The sequence below is a fragment of the Acipenser ruthenus genome, chromosome 28, assembly GCF_902713425.1.
Source record: "Acipenser ruthenus chromosome 28, fAciRut3.2 maternal haplotype, whole genome shotgun sequence".
NCBI lineage: Eukaryota > Metazoa > Chordata > Actinopteri > Acipenseriformes > Acipenseridae > Acipenser > Acipenser ruthenus.
The window spans coordinates 12088592-12109243 of record NC_081216.1 but is presented as its reverse complement, the minus strand read 5'-3'; positions in this window follow the sequence as shown (position 1 = coordinate 12109243).

Sequence of the window (20652 nt, the reverse complement as noted above, 5' to 3'; positions counted from 1 at the left end):
CAAACGGGTTTAAATGGCCCTGCATATCAACAAAGCACTCACTAGGCATCTCCAGCACCGCCCCACCCTTTTGTTTGCTATAGCGTTCAGCTATGTAAGAAATAAATAATAATAATAGTCGTACATACCGATCGATCATCTCCGGATCACTCGTTTTATCACCAAACTCCTCAATAATGCAATCAAAGTCATTATTTTATTATTATAACATCTGAAAAAAGCTCTGCAAATGTCCATGATAGTCTCTGTGCGCTGACGCACTCAGCCAGCTTGTTTACTATGAACGCCCCATTATCTGATACCTGATACCATGTATGACTATTCATGAGATACGCTTTTTTTTTTTTTTTTCCGACTTGTCTCGGCTCCTGTCGCTCCCACTCGGCAATTGAATGGTTTTCTCGGCTTTTTCCGGAGAAAAAACGACTAAACACCCGTTTATTGCGTTGCTATAATGATGTCGGACCCAGTCCGACAAAGGACCTGTGAGGAATAATTGCAATGTCGGACCCAGTCCGACAATGGACCGCAAAGGGTTAACTGCTCTTTAACAATATATATATTGTAACCGGCCGGCACTCACGGTCGTTCGTTGCCCCTTTAAAAGCAGGACCCAGGACACAAGAAATGGATTTTCAAGCGCTTACGCGCTAATTTTAATATACACACAAATAAATAAACAAAATGAAACAAAACACCTAGCTCCGTTTTGAGCACTAACTAAACATTTTATGCAGGTCCCTGACTAGCTCACAGGACGGCTAAGACGTTTACCTGTCATAAAAACACTGAAAACCACACACGTTTGACTCAACACTTTGACTGCTCGGAAGCAGAGCGCACCTTCTGCCTCCTTCTACTCAGCAGCACTGTGCAGACAAGCTGCACGTCTCAAATACCCTGCACCTGACATTAATTTACAATATACATCAGGTGCGAGTGATAATTAAACAATAAACAAATTGCCAAAACGTAAAACAATTAAACAAAATGTGCATACGCACATGTTTTCTTCAGGGAGGATACTAACCCCCTCCCTGATGTGTTACAATATATATATATATATATATATATATATATATATATATATATATATATATATATATATATATATATATTAATAAAATATATTGTTATGCAACGTTTAACCCAAGCTTTTAACCTCCATTGCTGTCTTTGTCTACGTAGTCTGCTATTTACATAATTTTGTAAGCGTTTTTCATGTGCACTGCACAGTTATCAAATATTTTTTCTTTTATCCCATTTACAAAATTAACTTGCTTAATGTAACTTGAAAATCGGTATATCAATATCAATTGAATTTATATATTGATTATATATATATATATATATATATATATATATATATATATATATATATATATATATTCAAAAAATACACCATTTAGGTTTTTTTTATAAACACAATTGAATTCAACACCCTTGCAAATATCAACCGTTTATATACTCTTTTTTATTTTTTTATAAAATAATATATATATATATATACTTTCCTTATCTTTAATACTGATACCAGTTTTGCTTCAGTATTTTTTTATTTTTACAGTACCACATGTTAGACAATTATACAATCTCGTTTCAGAATAATAAATATATAGAAACTCACCAGGGTTTTTTTTCCTTCTTTAAAAGAAAATCATCATCGGTCTCTTGTCTAAAGACTTCTTGAATATAGAGTGCAAAACTTTTCAGAGTGAGATAAACTTTAGTTAGTCCAGCAATCAAGACTCTCGAGTTCCCCATGCAAATTTCACAAGATGGACGCTCTCATCTCCTTCTCAGGGTGTCTACAGTCAATCAAGGCAGGACATCCTGTTAGCACTCATTTCTTAATCCCATTGCCTTCTGTACATAAGAATTGTAATGGGGTTACATCCTCCCCTCTTGAATATATGTGAGTCCCTTCACATTCTCACATGGCAATTACCTAAACAACCTGGTAGGCATCAGGAATCAGACTCTTTATAAGTGTATGATGTTCTGACCCATTTAATGAGTTTATAATAGTTCTGCTCAATCCATGAAATAAACACTGTATGACTGAGGAAAGGGGATTCCCTAGTTCTTGGTACTCAAGGCGATCTGGCACTCTGTGTGACCTCGTGGATCGACGTACAGAAGTGTCATTAACGTCCAAGCAAGGTGGATTATTCTCTTCTATATTCTCTGTCTCAATTTTTATGGCTATGTTTCTTGTTCCATTAAACTCTTCTCTTTTCTCATCATCACTTGGATTCTCCCGTGGGGTCATCTTGAGAGTCCATCTGCATCCATGTTTTGTTTTCCTGTCCTATACTTAATGTCGAATGAAAAGGTAGAAAGAGCAGCCAACCATCGGTAACTGGTTGCATCCAACTTTGCAGAAGTTAATATATACGTTTATGGGTTATTGTCAGTTATAACAGAGAAAGACGCACCATACAGGTAATCATGAAATGTATCTGTTACCGCCCATTTCAGGGCAAGAAATTCCAATTTATGGCTGGATACCGGGCTTCACTTTGTGACAATCCCCTACTAGCAAAGACAATGACACGCATCTGTCCCTCTTGCTCCTGGTAAAGTGCAGCTCCCAACCCACTTGTGCTTGCATCTGTATGAAGGATGTAGGGTAGTCTTGGATCAGCAAACCCAAGGACAGGAGAAGAGGTAAGTTTTTCAATGATGGAATCAAACGCTTGTAGACAGGCAGGTGTCCAGCGATCAGCAAACGGCTCTTTGGGATTGAAGTATTTACAACCTGATTTTGTCCTCTTACTCCCTTTTCTGATGGGAGGGTATCCAGAAGTCAGCTCATTCAAAGGTTTAACTATCTTAGAATAATCTTTGACAAACCTTCGATAATAACCTGAGAATCCAAGGAAGGATCTTAATTCCTTCAAGTTATTGGGCCATTGCCAGATTTTTAAAGCACACACCTTCTCTGGATCAATTTCAACTCCATTCTGGGTCACTATGTGTCATAAATAACGCACAGATGTCTGGAAAAACTTGCATTTCTCAGGTGATAGTTTCAACCCATATTCCTTGAGATGATGTAGGACACGTAGAAGTCTATTTTCATATTCCTCCAGTGTCTTGGAGAAAACAATGAGGTCATCTAAGAAAACCAACACCTCCTTCAAATTCATGTTCCCCATACACTTCTCCATTAAAAGTTGGAATGTACTGGGAGTGTTCGTTATTCCTTGAGGCATGCGATTAAATTCCCAGAATCCAAGGGGACATACAAAGGCAGTTTTTGGCTTGTCATACTCTTCCAACTCAATCTGGTAATATCCTGATTTTAGATCCATAACAGAAAACCATTTAGATCCAGTTAGAGCAGAGAAAGTTTCTTCTAAGTTTGGTAGTGCATAGGCATCTTTTATAGTCTGTAGATTCAGTTTCCTATAATCAATGCACAACCTGACATCTCTGTTCTTCTTTCGAACAACCACAATTGGTGATGCGAATGGAGATTCAGATTCTCGGATTACATGTGTATCTAGCAGCTCCTGAAGATGTTTCCGGACAGCCTCAAAATCTTGTGGGTGGATTGGACGTGGTCTCTGTTTAAAAGTCTCATCTTTAAATTTAATGTGATTTTTCACTTTAGAGGTGTGTCCAAAATCCATATCATGACATCTCACCCAATTTCTGTGAAATTCTGGTTTTCCAATCTTCAGGTAGTGGAGAGTCACCAAAATCAAAAGTAAGTTCAGTCTTCTCAGTTGTTTTCTTTTGACCAGCAGATGCACTGTAACTGGTTGCTAGTGAACCATGAGTCTTGTTACACTGATTTCCTTTATCAAAAGTGCCATTGATCACACGGTGCGGTATATTTAAGTCAGCAGTGATGCAAATGGCAGGGAGAATCACATCATGGTCGGTCTCATTTAAAAAAAAAACAGGTAACTTATATGGAGGGTGTGTTGGTAGAGAGAGAAGACAGCTACTCAGGAAAAGCCCACCTGGTAAAGAAGACAAGCGTGGCTGTTCTAATAATGCCCACTTTTCAGTGTTTATGCTGTTCACACATGCAAAGTCTTCTAAGAGAACTTTCTGACCTGCGGGAATGACCTTCTGTTTCTTGCTTCGCAACTTCACCCATCCAAGTCTGCCACTGCTGTTCTGGTTCCTTCTCAACTTAAGAGTTTTCAGGATCTCCTTATAGCCATAGAGAGATGAGCTATTTTTAATAGTTCTTCTTTCACAGCACTGCTCATAAAGTACATCAAGGGTGTTCGTTCCAATCAATATAGGCAGTTGGCCATTTGAGCGAAGGTCAGGAACTACTAAGGCTAGAGTTAAGATTTTGGTTTCGATCCCTGTAATCGCCTTAGGAAATGTCATGTTTACTTCAACATATCCCAAATATGGGACAGACTGACCATTTGCACCCTCAACTTCTAGAAGATTGTTCAAAGGCCAAATTGTATAGTTTGGCAAATTCTTCTGATAAAACGACAGTGATAGAGTGCTGACCTGTGACGCCGTATCTAGAAGGCAATTACAAGCTACACCAGCTACACGGATACTAGCTGTACATTTTGGACCAACCAACCCTTTAGGCAGTTTGACTTCTTGCTGTGCAAGATGTGAATGTAACGTCGGTCTGTGTTTTTTTTTCTTGGTGGGGATGTGATGGTTGACAAGTTCCTGTTTGTCCCTCAACAGAAACTGATCCTAGTTTAAATGTGGAGAGTTAGAGAAGCTGTGCTGGGCTTCCCAAGAACGCTGCTTCTCTCTCAATTCCTTCTTTTTCATTTCAACAAGCAATGCATTAGGTACATCGCTACAAGACCTCGCAATGTGTCCATCTTTCCCACACTTAAAACAGTACCATGGTCTGGGTTTCCCATCTGCTACTGCACTTTGCTCATGGCTTCCTGCAGCCACCATTTCTTGGTGCTTGTTCACCTTGGGTCGGGACGCCTTGTGAGAAGCTTTCTTGCAACTCTCGTCATTTGCAGCTTTCAAACTTGTTAGCTGTTTTTGAAGGTCAGCAATTTGTTTCCTTAGTTCTTCAGTCCCCATTGGAAAGACCTCGGGACCATGATCAGTAATGTCATGTTCATTTAAATAGGAAGCATATACAGACTGGGGGTTAGATATTGTTTTTGTTCTAGAAAGTCCAAGGTGTTGCTTCATTCTGCTAACTTTTGCAGCTTGTCTATCCTCCTCAGTGCGTAGCAAAAGCAAAAGCTCTGAAAACAAAGGTGGTGCATTTTTTTCTGCTCCAGTTGAAGGTTAACAATAAACAAAGTGTCCCAGCATCTTCTGCAAAACTGTTTTAGCAACTGTCGGTTAGATTCGCCTGGAACAATGCCACCTCTTTTCACTGCGGCATTCAATATCGTTTGCAGTCTGTGTAAGTAATCAGAGGGTTTCTCCCCAACATTTTGGTGTGTATTTAGAAACTTAGGAAAGAGCTCATCTCCATCCTCAACAGTACCAAAAGCATAATCCAAAAGATCTTAATAGGCTCTTGGAGTTGCTTCTGCTCCTAAGGGCTTAACAATTTCAATTGCTGGAGGTAGAAGACTCTCTAGAATTGATGCACATCTGAAACAGTAGGGTCTTTCAATAGCAGCGCAACATTGTTGCACCATGTGTCATAATCAACTTCATGGTTCGGCCGAGGGCATTTACCTGAGAAGGTTCTAAGCTTAGTAGGTGCGGGGAATTGAGATGCAACTTCCCCACTCTTTACAATATGCTCCACTACTAATCTTTGGACTTCAGGATGGTTCATTTGATCAGAATTCAATGAAATGGGTCTATTAGCGACATCCCCAAGCTTTAATGGAGTGTGGGTTACATCAATAAGGGGGTCCCTTAGGATGGACACTGCTGTTAGCCCAGCACGGGGGCTAACACTGGGTGGCACTGCCAATAACAGATCATCAGGTTTTGGTGATGGGCTAAGCACTGCAGCTTCTTCACTGCTGTAAGTTGATGCTCCTATAGAACCTTGCATCCTCACTAGTTCTTTTTGTAGGACATCTTCAAAAATTAAACCACTCAATTTTGCTATTCCCTGTAATTCACGGAGATAAGATCGTGTTGTATTGTCACCAATTTTACTGGTGTAAACACTCGTCAAGGTCCTCAGGTGGTAAGTGATGCATGGATCAATAGAACTTGTCCTGTGGCATGGTAGATCAGGGTCAAGAGCTTGGATTGCAAGCCCATGCTCATATTCAACAATGACCTGTCCACTAAACTCAGGATCAAAATCAGTGACTTTTATTACTCCTGAAATTGACCCATAAGCTTTTAGGAAATCAGCTATTTCTTCATCCAAATCAGTGCTAGTCAGTCCACTAACTATAACAGAATTAGGGATTTTGATATTCTCTTTATCTATGGTATTCATTTTCTTAATTAATAGCTAGATATTAATTGCAAAATTAACTGAGTTTCCTTACAATGAAACACTTCAGAAGGGTAACACATGTAATATGAGTAGCACAATTATTAGGGTCAGTCAGCTGCTTAAGCAAAACACACTAAGCATATATGTTTTCTGACAATTGTCTATTATTCACACTTCAACTTATTCTAGTAACCCTCTCCTGGCTGGCTCGCCAAGTTTTATGTAACCCACCTTTGGCTACTTCTAATTCTAGGTTCGTATGAGCGGTTAGTAGAACTAGAAATTAACAAAAGAATATTCAGTGTTTTTTTAACAGCTGGCATACATTTATTAAGACAGAAAGGTGTACCATATAAACATATATTCAGAACCTCTTGTCTAAAATAATACAGTTAGTTTGAAATAAGAAGTTCTAATTAAAACCAATATCCTTGTTGGTGTGTATGTAGTGTGAGTCAATGTTTCTACCACTCTGTAGAACTTCGAGAAGAATGAAACAGGCAGGCTTCCCAGCGACAGCGTGTGGAAGCGACATCGTGTGAGAAGTACGAGTGGACAAGTACAACGCAGTTAGAAGCAGAAAGGAGGAATTACATCTTTAAATTTGGAGTTGCTTTAATCAGAAAACATTGCAGCTTAAAGCCTTGCAGCTGCGTGTATTTATCTGATAAGCTGAAACTCGGAGCAGCTGATTCAAATCCCGCGGCATTCTGGGACACGGGGGAGGAGCGGAGCATGCAGCACAAAAACAAACAAAGGCAGACAGGCTTCCCAGCGACAGTGTGTGGAAGCGACATCGTGTGAGAAGTACAAGTGGACAAGTACAACGCAGTTAGAAGCAGTTGAAATCAGGTTGACAGTTGCAGAAGCTACACTAAACTAAAAAAAAAAAATGGTCTTCAAGCCAGTAATCTGTGACAGCTGCATGATGTGGGAAATCCGAGTGCCGCATGATCCTGGACTTGCTTCAGCGATTAAGCCTGCTAGAAAAGGAGCTGGAGGAAATGAGACAGCAACAGGAGCTTGAGGAGCTAACACACCCACAATTCATGGAAGTCTGCACCCCTAGCAGACTGAAAGCCACCAGGGAGATGGAAGAGAGTCGAAACAGCTGAGTTCAAATAGGCAGAAGCAGGGAAAAAAGGAAACTTCGTCAAACACAACCACCAGAAATCCAGACATCCAACAAATGTGAGCCACTTCAACATTTAGATGACCAAAACCAACATCAAGAGAATGAAAGAAACAACATCCAGGACCCTATAAACAGTGTTGGCCAGGCAGCAAAAAAAGGGAGGTCATGATTGTTGGGGACTCCATACTGAGAAACACAGCAAGTTCAGTTTGCAGTTTGGACCCCCTTACTACAACAGTGTGCTGCTTTCCAGGAGCCTCAGTCAAGCACATCACTGAGAATGTGGACAGGCTCCTAGGACTTACAGGATACGACCCGGTAGTAGTCGTCCACATTGGTACAAACAACATTGGTAGACACAGGCCAAGATCCCTGCAAAACAAATTCAGAGAGCTAGGAAGGAAATTAAAAGACAAGACCAAAACTGTGGTATTTTCTGGGATACTGCCAGCACCCTGCAAAGGACCATATGGACAGCTGGAAATACAAAATCAAAATGTAGGGCTGAAATCATGGTGCACACAGGAAGGCTTCACCTTTCTTGAACATTGGAGCACTTTCTACAACAAGGACTATCTATACAGGTGGGACGGACTGCACTTGAACAGAAAGGGAACCAATCTACTCGGAGAAGCATTTAAACTGGAAAGGAAGGGGGGAGAAAAACAAAAAAAACAGAAGGGAGACCACATCAAAACAAGGGCAACAACTCAGGTAAGCCCACTATTAAATGTATTTATCTTAATGCTAGAAGTCTCAGAAACAAAATATTAGAACTTGAAGCTACTGCATTAATAAGTAACTACGATGTGATAGGTGTTACAGAAACTTGGTTGTCTGAGAGTGATGGAGACGAATATAATATTAGTGGGTACACACTATATAGGAAAGACAGGCAGGACAGAAGAGGCAGAGTGGTAGCGCTATACATAAGAAATAGTCTTGAAGCCCAGGTGTTAAATCAGGACAAAGAAAACAATGCAGAATCAATATGGGTCAGAATAATGGACACAAATTCAAAGGGCATAATAATAGGAGCATGCTATAGACCGCCAAATTCAGACGCTGAGCAAAATAGTCTATTGTACAATGACATTCGAAATGCTTGTAGAAAAGGAGAAGCCATACTAATGGGGGATTTCAACTTCCCCTATATAAAACGGGAAAACCCGATGGGGGGCACGATGGACGAAATTGAAATGGTGGAAATGACAAATGACTGCTTCCTAACGCAATTTGTCAAGGCACCGACTAGAGGGGAGGCATGCCTTGACATAGTCTTTTCAAATAATGAAGACAGAATAACTAAAAAAGAGGTCAGAGAGCACAACATGGTCTCATTTGAAATATTTTTTAAAACCCCAAAAGTAATGACTAAAGCTAAGGTTTACAATTTTAGAAAAGCAAACTACGAAGGTATGAAACAGAGACTAATAGAAGTAGATTGGAGTAAAATAGAGAAAACATCCACAGAAAAAGAATGGCTGTTTTTTAAAAATGTAGTACTAGAGGCACAAAACAATTACATCCCAAAAGTAGACAAATCTAAATCTAAAACAAAATGGCCAAAGTGGTTTAATAGATCAATTAAAAAAAAAAAATTAGCGAAAAAAGGAACTTTACAGAGCGTTTAAAAGGGACCAAAAACAAAGCACACAGAAAGAGTACTTGGAATTGCAAACACAAGTCAAAAAGGAAGTTAGAAAGGCCAAGAGAGAGATAGAAATCAATATTGCTAAGGGGGCTAAAACCAATTCCAAAATGTTTTTCCAATATTATAACAGCAAGAGAACATTCAAAGAGGAGGTTAAATGTCTAAGAGACACAAATGGCAAAATCATAGATGAAGAAAAAAAAAAGCAAATATATTAAATGATTACTATTCACAGGTTTTTACAAAAGAGGACACGGACAACATGCCCCACATGTCGACCTGTTCCTATCCAATTTTAAATAACTTTAGCATAATAGAGGCAGAAGTGTTAAATGGACTAGGCGCTCTTAAAATAAACAAATCCCCTGGGCCAAATGAGATCCTCCCAATAGTACTCAAAGAAATGAAAGAAGTTATTTACAAACCGCTAACCAAGATCATGCAACAGTCTCTTGACACAGGGGTTGTACCGACAGACTGGAAAATAGCAAAAGTAATACCGATCCACAAAAAGGGAGACAAAACCGAACCAGGTAACTACAGACCAGTAAGCCTGACTTCTATTATATGTAAACTTATGGAAACTATAATAGGATCCAAAATGGAAAATTACCTATATGGAAACAATATCCTGGGAGACAGCCAGCATGGTTTTAGGAAAGGGAGATCATGTCTAACTAACCTACTTGACTTTTTTGAGGATGCAACATTGAAAATGGATAACTACAAAGCATACGACATGGTCTATTTAGATTTCCAGAAAGCTTTTGACAAAGTCCCGCATAAAAGATTAATTCTCAAACTGAACGCAGTAGGGATTCAAGGAAATGCATGCACATGGATTAGGGAGTGGTTAACAGGTAGAAAACAGAAAGTACTGATTAGAGGAGAAGCCTCAAAATGGAGTGAGGTAACCAGTGGTGCACCACAGGGATCAGTATTAGGTCCTCTGCTATTCCTAATCTACATTAATGATTTAGATTCTGGTACAGTAAGCAAACTCGTTAAATTTGCAGACGACACAAAAATAGTAGGAGTGGCAAACACTGTTGAAGCAGCAAAGGTCATTCAAAATGATCTAGACAGTATTCAGAATTGGGCAGACACATGGCAAATGAAATTTAATAGAGAAAAGTGTAAAGTATTGCATGTGGGCAATAAAAATGTGCATTATAAATATCATATGGGAGATAGTGAAATTGAAGAAGGGAACTATGAAAAAGACCTAGGAGTTTATGTTGACTCAGAAATGTCTTCATCTAGACAAAGTGGGGAAGCTATAAAAAAGGCTAACAAGATGCTCGAATATAGTGTGAGAAGTGTTGGATTTAAATCAAGGGAAGTAATGTTAAAACTCTACAATGCATTAGTAAGACCTCACCTAGAATATTGTGTTCAGTTCTGGTCACCTCGTTACAAAAAGGATATTGCTGCTCTAGAAAGAGTGCAAAGAAGAGCAACCAGAATTATCCCTGGTTTAAAAGGCATGTCGTATGCAGACAGGCTAAAAGAATTGAATCTATTCAGTCTTGAACAAAGAAGACTACGTAGCGATCTGATTCAAACATTCAAAATCCTAAAAGGTATAGACAATGTCGACCCAGGGGACTTCTTTGACCTCAAAAATGAAACAAGGACCAGGGGTCACAAATGGAGAATAGATAAAGGGGCATTCAGAACAGAAAATACGGAGGCACTTTTTTACACAGAGAATTGTGAGGGTCTGGAACCAACTCCCCAGTAATGTTGTTGAAGTGACACCCTGGGATCCTTCAAGAAGCTGCTTGATGAGATTCTGGGATCAATGAGCTACTAACAACCAAACGAGCAAGTTGGGCTGAATGGCCTCCTCTCATTTGTAAACTTTCTTATGTTCTTAAAACAGTCCTTTGAAATCCAAAAGAAAAATTCCAGGAAAAGAAAAAAAAAAGTAAATTTCAGGGTAGAAATCTTCAGTGTATCTTCAAGAAGGTAGGCTCACCACTCCTTTGCAGGAGAATTCAACTCCAGTAAAAAAAACCCGACCTAAGTCAGAAAATTGAGAATCATTCTAACAGGGTTCAAAATTCACAGAACAATAACCAATTACAGCATTTATCTACATTCAGCAATTTGTCTTTTTTTAAAGACGCTTTAACTACTGCAATAACTGCAGATTTCTTTTAAAACAAAAAAAACTACTACTGCAATCCAGCAACACAATTTCAGTTGCGCTTAATTTTTAAATTAACACTTTCCTTTAGCATACATACAAAATAACATTAACCTGCTATTTAGCTTAATATATATATATATATATATATTTTTTTAATAAAATATATTGCTATGCAACGTTTAACACAAGCTTTTAACCTCCATTGCTGTCTTTGTCTACAACAGTCTGCTATTTACATAATTTTGTAAGCGTTTTTTCATGTGCAATGCAGTTATCAAATATTTATTCTTTTATCCCATTTACAAAATTAACTTGCTTAAAGTAATTTGAAAATCAGTATATCAGGCAGCAGTGTGGAGTAGTGGTTAGGGCTCTGGACTCTTGACCAGAGGGTTGTGGGTTCAATCCCCAGTGGAGGACACTGCTGTTGTACCCTTGAGCAAGGTACTTTACCTAGATTGCTCCAGTAAAAACCCAACTGTATAAATGGGTAATTGTATGTAAAAATAATGTGGTATCTGTATAATGTGAAATAATGTATAATGTGATATCTTGTAACAATTGTAAGTCGCCCTGGATAAGGGCGTCTGCTAAGAAATAAATAATAATAATAATTGAATTTATATATATATATATATATATATATATATATATATATATATATATATATATATATATATATGTACACTACCAGTCAGAAGTTTTAGAACACTCCCATTTTTCCAGTTTTTATTGAAATTTAAGCAGTTCAAGTCCAGTGAATAACCTGAAATGGTACAAAGGTAAGTGGTAAACTGCCAGAGGTTAAAAAAAAAGTTTAGGTTACCAAAAACTGAAAAATAATGTACATTTCAGAGTTATACAAAAAGGCCTTTTTCAGGGAACAAGTAATGGGTTAATAACATACAGCTGTTCTGCAGCAATGGAAGTAAATTAAGCCTTGAAAGTTGATGCTAACAATTCCTACAGGTGTCCCAACTTTTGTTGATTACTTACAAACCCTCTGTCTGTATAAAAGCAGTGTTGGAACAGACTGTGTTACTACACCCTCTTAAGCATTATTTGGACAGTATTGTACTACAGGAAGTAGTATATTGCTCTCATAATGGTGAGAAAAAGGCAATTAACAAAGGAAGACAGACAGACCATTATAACCCTTAAAAGTGTAGGTCTTTCCTTTAGAGAAATTGCAAAGAAAGCCAAGGTGTCAGTGAGTACAGTTTCCTACACCATCAAAAGGCACTTGGAAACTGGAGGAAACTCTGACAGGAAGAGGTCTGGCAGACCCAAAGCCACAACAGAATCAGAAGACAAGTTTCTGAGAGTCAACAGCTTGCGTGATAGGCGGCTCACAGGACACCAGCTTCAAGCACAGCTTAACACTGGTCGAAGTAAGCAAGTCTCAGTTTCAACTGTGAAGAGAAGACTTCGAGCTGCAGGTTTGACAGGTCGAGTGGCAGTAAGAAAGCCCTTGCTAAGATGGCAAAATAAGAAAAAGAGGCTTGCCTGGGCCATGAAGCACTGCCAGTGGACTACTGAAGACTGGAAGAAGGTCTTATGGACCGATGAATCAAAATTTGAAATCTTCGGTTCATCACGCAGGGTTTTTGTACGCCGTTGAGTAGGCGAAAGGATGGTTCCTCGGTGTGTGACACCAACTGTCAAACATGGAGGAGGAAGCGTGATGGTCTGGGGCTCTTTTGCTGGATCCAGAGTCGGCGACTTGCACAGAGTGAGTGGCACCCTGAACCAAAACTGCTACCACAGCATTTTGCAGCGCCATGCAATACCCTCTGATATACGCCTAGTTGGTCAGGGGTTCATCTTACAGCAAGATAATGACCCAAAACATACCTCCAGGCTATGTCAGAACTACCTTAGAAGAAAAGAACAAGACGGTAGGCTTCAAATCATGGAATGGCCAGCACAGTCTCCAGACTTAAACCCCATCGAGCTGGTTTGGGATGAACTGGACAGAAGGGTGAAAGCAAAGCAACCTACAAGTGCAACACATTTGTGGGAACTTCTGCAACAGTGTTGGGAAGAACTTTCCGAACAATATTTGATTTCCATTGTAGAAAGAATGCCACAAGTGTGCTCGGCTGTTATATCTGCAAAAGGTGGCTACTTTGATGAGTCAATAATTTAGATTAAATTTTGTTAAACAAAACGATTCCATGATTTCTTTTTTATCTCCAATTGTTTATTTGTTCTATGCTTTAATTTCAGAGTACATTGAGACATTAAACTGCATAAATTTCAATAAAAACTGGAAAAATGGAGGTGTTCTAAAACTTTTGACCAATAGTGTGTGTGTATGTATATATATATGTGTATATATATATATATATATATATATATATATATATATACACACCATTTAGGTTTTGGGTTTTTTTTTATAAACACAATTGAATTCAATACCCTTGCAAATATCAACCGTTTAAATATACTCTTTTTTATTTTTTTATAAAATAAAAAATATATATATATACTTTCTTTATCTTTAATACTGACACCAGTTTTGCTTCAGTATTTTTTCTTTTTACAATACCACATATTAGACAATTATACAGTCTCGTTTCAGAATAATACATATATAAAAACTCACCAGGGTTTTTTTTTCCTTCTTTAAAAGAAAATCGTCATCGGTCTCTTGTCTAAAGACTTCTTGAATAAAGAGTGCAAAACTTTTCAGAGTGAGATAAACTTTAGTTAGTCCAGCAATCAAGACTCTCGAATTCCCCATGCGACCTTCACAAGATGGACGCTCTCATCTCCTTCTCAGGGTGTCTACAGTCAATCAAGGCGGGACTTCCTGTTAACACTCATTTCTTAATCCCATTGCCTTCTGTACATAAGAATTGTAACGGTGTTAAACTTGCACCAAACATAGCGTTGAGGCCAAAAAGCTCTATGTTGGTCTCATCAGACCATAGAATCTTCTTCCACTTGGTCTCAGAGTCTCCCACATGCCCTCTGGCAAACTTTAGCCGAGATTTGATGTGAGTTTTTTTCAACAATGGCTTTCTTTTTGCCACTCTCCCATAAAGGCCAGTTTTGTGAAGTACCCGGGCTATTGTTGCCATATGCACAGTGTCTCCCAGCTCAGCCGTGGAAGACTGTAACTCCTTTAGAGTTGCCATAGGCCTCTTGGAGGCCTCCCTGACTAGTGCCCTTCTCGCCTGGATACTCAGATTTTGAGGACGGCCTGTTCTAGACAGATTCACAGTTGTTCCATATTCTCTCCATTTCTTAATAATGGACTTTACTGTGCTCTGGGGGATATCCAATGCCTTGGAAATGTTCTTATATCCTACCCCTGATTGGTGCTTTTGAAGAACCTTATTCCGGATTTGCTTTGAATATTCCGTCGTCTTCATGATGTAGTTTTTGTTAGGAAATATACTAACCAACTGTGGGACCTCCCAGAGACAGGTGTATTTAACCTGAAATCATGTGAAACACCTTAATTGCACACAGGTGGACTCCATTCAATTAATTATGTGACTTCTAAAGACAATTGGTTGCACCAGAGCTTATTTAGGTGTGTCATAGCAAAGGGGGAGACTACTTATGCAATCAATTATTTTCTGTTTTATATTTGTAATTAATTTAGAACAATTTGTAGGTTTTATTTTTCACTTTGACATTATGGACTTTTTTGTGTTGATCAGTGGCAAAAACTCCTAATTAAATTGATTTTGATTCCATTTTGTAACAATAAAATGTGGAAAAGTCCAAGGGGGGTGAATACTTTTGAGAGCCACTGTAACAGCATTAATAATTCAATACAAATATAGTTATTGCAAGTTTTTTTTCCTTAGTCCATGCATGAAAATGCTAAGATGCCCACTGCTAAATCCTAAAACATCCAATATATCTCTAAAGTTAACCCTCTACAGTCCATTTATTAAGTGCGTGTCAGGTCCAATTTATTTTCACACGTGCAGTTAATTTTAGACGCGCTGTTTAAAAGTATTTTTTTCCCACAGTCAAATGGGTTTAACCCTTTGCGGTACATTGTCGGACTGGGTCCGACATTGCAATTATTCCTCACAGGTCCTTTGTCGGACTGGGTCCGACATCATTATAGCAACGCAATAAACGGGTGTGTAATCGTTTTTTCTCCGGAAAAAGCTGAGAAAACCATTCAATTGCCGAGTGGGAGCGACAGGAGCCGAGACAAGTCGAAAAAAAAGAAAAAAAGGCGTATCTCATGAATAGTCATACATGGTATCAGGTATCAGGTATCAGATAACGGGGGCGGACGTAAGTAAACAAGTTGGCTGACTGAATCAGCGCACAGAAAACACTGACATTTGCAGAGCTTTTTTGAGATGTTATAGTAATAAAATAATGACTTGGATCGCATTATTGAGGAGTTTGGTGATAAAACGAGTGATCCGGAGATGATCGATCAGTATGTACGACTATTATTATTATTATTATTTATTTCTTACATAGGTGAACGCTATAGCAAATGAAAGGGTGGGGCGGGGCTGGAGATGCCTAGTGAGTGCTTTGTTGATATGCAGGGCCATTTAAACCCGTTTGACTGTGAAAAAAAATACTTTTAAACAGCGCATCTAAAATTAACCACGTGTGTGAAAATTAATTAGACCTGGCGTGCCTGACGCGCGATTAATAAATGCACCGCAAAGGGTTAAAAGGCCCTGCATATCAACAAAGCACTCACTAGGCATCTCCAGCCCCGCCCCACCCTTTCGTTTGCTATAGCTTTCACATATGCTAATAAATAAATAATAATAATAATAATAATAATAATAATAGTCATACATACCGATCAATCATCTCCTGATCACTCGTTTTATCATCAAACACCTCAATAATGTGTTCCAAGTCATTATTTTATTACTATAACATCTGAAAAAAGCTCTGCAAATGTCTGTGATATTCTCTGAGCGCTGATGCATTCACAGGCAGCTTATTTCCTTATAGCCGCCCCTATCTGATCCCAGGGGCAAGTATGACTATTCATGAGATACACCCTTTTTTTTCGGCTTGTCTCGGCTCCTGTCTCTCCCACTCGGCCATTGAATGGTTTTCTTGGCTTTTTCCGGAGAAAAAACGACTCGAAACCCATTTTTTGCGTCTTTTCGATGATGTCGGACAGGGTCCGACATTGGACCGGATAGGAATAATTGCAATGTCGGACCAGGTCCGACATAGGACCACAAAGGGTTAAAATATAATTCCTATACCTTACAGCAAATGCTTCAATATAAGTGAGATATAAATTCAAAATTGTTCTTACCTTCCAATATATGGAAATGTAGTTGTAGAATATAAAGAGCTGTCTTCGAAGACAGAGGTTTCTGAATACGACCAAACAGCAACCAGCTTTTTCAGAGATCTTCAGAGCATGGTTAGCATGACTGAATGATGCATGACTGAAGTTTTGCCTCAACTTTTATAGAATGTGTTCTCTGCTTCGTGCATCAGATGACCCAATTAAATCTAATTATTTCATTTGTTTTACAACCCTTATCTTTTAAGTGAATAATATATTTAAAAAGTGCTGGTAACTCCTTTAAAATTAATTGGATATGATCTCATGTCCGCCCCGTCCTCATTTCCAAAATATGTGAGGTGAACTTTTGAATTGATATTTGTTTCTTCAGTGTCAATGTGTTCCTTAATACTAAATAGAATATGAGTAAATGAAATACAAGTGTATATATAAAGAATATATAGAGAGAGATCTGTCCTTTAATACATAACACCGATTCTGATTATTTCAACCTGGGTTTTAAAATATATTCCCTCTTAACATCAATTTTCAATAGGCAGGCTTTGTTTCATGTATAGATGTGTTTTAACATAATAATACTGAACAAAGTCTGTTAGAAAGTTCATGGCAAACTTCTAAGTCTACCGTTATTTCCATTTAAATCCAGGCTATTTCTAAAAATTCCCTATTCGAGCAGGTTTCAGACACCCTGTTTACGTGCCAAGGCTAGTTTTTTTAAATTAATATGAGACTCTACTGTCAACGCTTTCCCAAATTCACCGCATGACCTCATGCTTTAGCTGGATTCAAGAGATGGCTTGGACCGGTATCTCTACAGATAAGAGGTCCACATCTCAATTTCAAGCAACTACCAAGCTCTCATTAATTTTATAACATAATGAGGTAATGAACATTAACTTTGTGTTTCTTGTACTTCTCGTTAGTTAATTTAAAGGTTTATACATAGCAAAAACCTTGAACTGATGACAGCGCTTGAGGGCCAAGATTTATTTCCCTTATCTGTTAGTGTCCAGTTGTCTTGCTCATGCAATACTTTTTGTTAGTAAAATATAACAGTTTATACATAGCCAAGCATCTTGAATGGGAGACGAAATTGACCAGCAAACCAACTTGTCTGAATATTGCTTCAAGCAGGCAGACAGAGCCGAGTGGTACCCTGCAGTAAATCTACTGACAAAAAGCTTGTAGCTTTATGCATGTGCCCACGTTAATAAACTAGGTTACAGCTTTGTATTAAATGTTTTCACTTTTAACCTTAACAGTTTCCCTTTAATAAATACTTCTGTTTTCTATTACAGTAAAACTGAAATAAGTGCAACACTTCTTTTTAGTTTGAAATATAATTCTGTCTAAAGGTTGCTTTTTATTAATACCTAAAAGGCTCCGTGTTTTTTGGCTAACAAACTTCTTTCCATTAAAGTTAGTTGCTTTTCTGATAAGAATTTACACTGTAGACAACTTTTCTAATTTAATAAATGAAATGCTCGCTTCTGCCTTTTCTCTCAAGGTTATGAGCCTTTTGGCACCGCCAGCTCTCAGTTAATGAGAGTTTAGCTAACGTTGGTTAATGTTCTTAAACGCTCTGTGCAATAATATCTATTTGTAAAAAGTTGTTGTTGCTGGTACTTGTTTTTATCCGTTGATTGTACTGTAATAATTCAATGTTGTTATTTTCTTTTTCTTTTATTGACTTGAAATATAATTTAAATAATTTAGGTCAGATTAATCACTGCCCACAATTATCTCGATGAATGCTTAGGGTAAAATCCATGGCTATTTTCATAAAATTCCTGGCTATTTTCATGAGATGCTACTGGATAAAAATGCAAACTCTTCTTATCTGTCCTCTGTTTCAGTGTCGAAGACAAGCAAATGAACAGTTCATTGATTGGTTGCTGGAGATTAGGGGGATTGAGCTGGTTATCTCCGTTGCCAATTACTGTCCCGCGAGTTGTAGTGACAACAAGAATGATGTCACCTTGTCATTAAAGCACAAAACGAAAAACCAGAGCGACATGCTTTATTTTTAACCTGTTTAAATTGGAATATTTTAATCCAGCTAATGTGTCATTAAAAAGACTTTTTAGAACTTAGCTGTTTGGTACCTGCATTTTGATAGTACTAGTATATAGTATTAAAATGTATTTTCTGATAATTAATATTTGCTGTGCTTTAAAAAAAATTAGAATCCCACACACTGGACTTTGCCTTTTTATTATACCGGTTGCTATTCCACAGTTTCTATGGTACACCATCTGTATAACTATCTTTTTATTATACCGGTTGCTATTCCACAGTTGCTATGGTACATCATCTGTATACCTATGCTTTATTATTAAAGCTGTTTTTCGACAACAAATTCATTTTTTTGTAAATTGAGATTTTTGCATGTTAAACCTTCGAGTGTATGTGAAATCTCTGTACTGCAAAGATCTGGTAAAAAAAGAATAAACTACAATCTTGAAATCAAGACTTAAAGGACATGTTGCAGTAAGAATACCTCTGTTAAGAAAGGGGAACAAGACTAAAAGGCTAAACTATGCACAATAACACAGAAATTGGACTATGGAACAATGGTCAAAGGTGCTTTGGATTGTTGATGGATGGACAACGACACCTGTGCCTTCTGCTAGTTCTGTTGTCAACTCAATGCTTGTCTTCTTTCTATTCCTTAAGGATATTATCTTCAAGTATTGCTCATCCTTGTTAGACAACTTGTTGGATCTTCCAGTCCTGGGTTTGTCAATTACAGATGACGTTTCTCTGTACTTGTTGATTATGCTTCGGATACCACACCTCGAAAATCAAGTGATGTGAGCTATTTCACGCAATGTTTTTCCTTCTTTATGCAAGTCAAGGTTGTTATAATAGTAGAAAACACTAACGGAGGCTTTGAGTAAATTGTTGAAGCTCATAATTAGGGACCTACCTAAATCTCGATTTCGCGAAAATCGTGAAATTGATGGGTCACCGCAAAATTCACCTCTTAGGGGCCAATGCATACAAACTAGTACGGAGAGGAAAAAAAAGAAAACTTGTTTAAATGAACTACTGCACAACGCAAGTGCTGCAAACTACGTATCTTCCTTCTGCAGATAGCCCTTGTTTATTCCTTCACCGTCCTGTGTGCATTGCACTTAAGCAAAAAACAAACAAACAAAAAATGTCCACAAGTAACATTTACGAAATAAATTCTCCAAAGCAGTTAACGTTCTTGTTTACTATTCAAATGACAAAGTTTTAATCAGCCTATCAGTGGTCTTTACTGCTTTTATGTGACCTGTACTGTGCAGGAGGGGGCGGGACAAAGTTGGTGCTGCATTGTTTTGATTTAGGTTGCTAAAATCTAGTTTTCAGCATTGGAGGGAAAATAGTAGAAATGGACGACAAAAAAGCAAAGTATATTTTGGCTGATGATCATTTTAAGATATTTCCCAAAGAAACTACATGCAGACTGAGGTAATTGTTTTCCATATCTTAATGTGTATTTGGAGAAAATACAATCGATCCCTATTTAGCTTCAGAATCACACATTAAACAAAAGGCTACTTCAGAGGCTGCTGAACAGAACGTAAAATAAACAGCTTTCAGAAACCAAACTGGAAAGTCAGCCCAGACAAAAAGTATTCCTGTCTGCAAGTTAAATCAGTACTAAAACGATCCAGCACAGCCACCCCGCTTCAACCTGCTGCTTACAGTTGGAATTTTAGACCCGAATAGCCATGTCTTCTTTGTTTTGACTCGGTATTAATAAAATAAATTTTTGGATGGGACAAATAACATGACAATGAACGTGCTGCATACATTGACTTTATTAAAGTATGCCAAATGCCCTTGTGTAACCGAGTTTTTGGGCTGTTTCTAATCAATTTCCACATCTGTATAACTTGGCAAAGCTTTGCCTTAACTTCCAACCAATTCAGTGAATGCAGACGTGCAGTCTCAATGTATGGGCAAGTCAACTGCAGGCGGATGCTGCATACTCGCCTTTAACAAATGCCAGCACTCTGTTTTAGTAAGGAAGCAAGTATCACTATTTTTAGGCTTTATA